General features: G+C 39.8%; 1 protein-coding gene across 1 annotated transcript in view; it reads right to left on the bottom strand.

Annotated features, from left to right (window-relative positions):
• Lars1 (leucyl-tRNA synthetase 1) overlaps positions 1–2,048 on the bottom strand; it is a 59,552-nt gene that overhangs the window by 4,658 nt on the left and 52,846 nt on the right. The window lies entirely within an intron of this gene.

Genomic DNA, 2,048 nt, shown 5'->3' on the forward strand with positions numbered 1-2,048 from the left:
AAAAAAAAGAAAGAAAGAAAGAAAGAAAGAAAGAAAGAAAGAAAGAAAGAAAGAAAAGAAAATACAGATACAGCAATCCTTCTTCTGTGAAGTGCCTAGAATAGGTGGAAAGGTGAAGAGTGCTCACAGGGACTAGAAGGGAAAAGGAAGAGGCAACAGGTTAGCAGGCACAAGGCTTCTGTTGGGACTATGAGAAATTCTGTAGCTGGACAGCATGAATGCAGTCAGTGACCTGAAAAATGGTCTCAAGAGCCAAGCATGGTGGGCCACACTTAGAATCCTGGCACTCAGGAGGCTAGTCTGAGCTATACAATGACATCTCAAACAAACCAAAAAAGAAAAAGAGAAAAACTGATACATTTTATATTTTTAAGTATTTCACTACACTTTAAAGCCATGTTTTTAGATGATAAAACCCTCTTACCTAGTACACACTTATGGTGAAACACAGTGTGCACTCTCCTCCACCCAACACACTTTCTTCAACTTCACAAGGCTCATCCCCATCACAGCTGGAGATATCTCTCTTTCTCTCTTTCTCCCTCTCTCTCTCTTTCTCTCTCTCTCTCTCTCTTTTTCTCTCTCTCTCTCTCTCATACACACACACACCATGCACACACACACACACACACCATGCCCTGGACAGAGCCTTTACTCTTCTTACAGACTCAGTGCTTCCCCTTTGATCAGGTAAGTGCTTCAATAGCTTAATCCCCTACCCTTACACTACATGAAGCTCCTAATCAACTGTGTTCAGTGAAATCCACAAGACCCTGGAGATACAAAACATACATTATTCCTACACAACACACAAGGCAAACACTCAACAGATGCAGATGTCCAAAAGACAGAAAACAAGAACAGAACACAAAATACATGTGAGAACAAATTCAAGTCTTCTACTTTAACAGAATGATCATTCTAAACAGTTCCATAAATCAGGTTATTGATAGGATTTATAAATATCTTTAGTAAAATTTTATGCTGGGCTGATGAGATGGCCCAGTAGGTAAAAAACTCTTGCTGCCCAAGCTTGACAACACGAGGTTGATCCTCAGAATGTAAACGTGGAAGGTGAAAACAACTCCATATATTACACCTATAAGCGCCCAGTCATATCACACAATAAATTAAAAGAAAAAATATGGAAAACGTATCCAGTTAAAAAATTATCCAGTTCCTTTTCTCTGAGACACTCTCTCACTATGTATCCTAGGCTAGTCTCCTGACTGGCCTCAAACTTTTTGTCAGTCTACTTCAGCTCCCCCAATGCTGGAACTATACTATGTGACATCAAGCCCAGGCTAGTCTACTTTTGATTGCTATCAAAAATAAGAGGACCACCAAGATGGCTCAGTACGTACAGATGCTCACACAAGCCTGATGACCTGACAGCTGTCCTGTGACCTACATATATTTCCATATGTACACATACATAGCAAATAAAAGTAACTAAATTTTATTTTAAAAGGAATGTGCTGAAGATAATAACTCAATGGGAGGCCCCTTGCCTAGTATGTACAAGAACTTGGAAGTAACACCTAGCACTGCAAAGAAATGAATAAAATTAAATAAGAAGAAGGCCAGTCCTGGGAGCACACACCTATAATTACAGCAGTTAGAAGGCAGAGGCAGAATTGCCACAAGTTCAAAGTCAGTCTGGTCTACACAGTGAGTTCACATCACCTAGGACTTCACAGTAAGCAAGCACACCCATCCCCTATTGTCCCCCACCCAACAAACACACGCACACGTACACACACACACACACACACACACGCACGCACACACACATGTACATGCAAACACACACATAAACACACACACATATAGAGAAGGCAAGATAGGTATTGTCTAAAAGGAAGAATCTTAGCATTAGTCAGTTTTTATAATTCTGAAGAAAAGTAATATGGAGGCACACTAATCCGCATCTCATATTCACCCAGCATCTGATGCCTAGTTAGAGTGGGACACTGCAAGGGAGTAAAGAGGATGTTTATACTGACTTTAATCACAAAAAATATACTCTTTTTTTTTTTTTTTTTTTT

This window comes from Mastomys coucha, unplaced genomic scaffold (assembly GCF_008632895.1).
Source record: "Mastomys coucha isolate ucsf_1 unplaced genomic scaffold, UCSF_Mcou_1 pScaffold13, whole genome shotgun sequence".
Classification (NCBI taxonomy): Eukaryota; Metazoa; Chordata; class Mammalia; order Rodentia; family Muridae; genus Mastomys; species Mastomys coucha.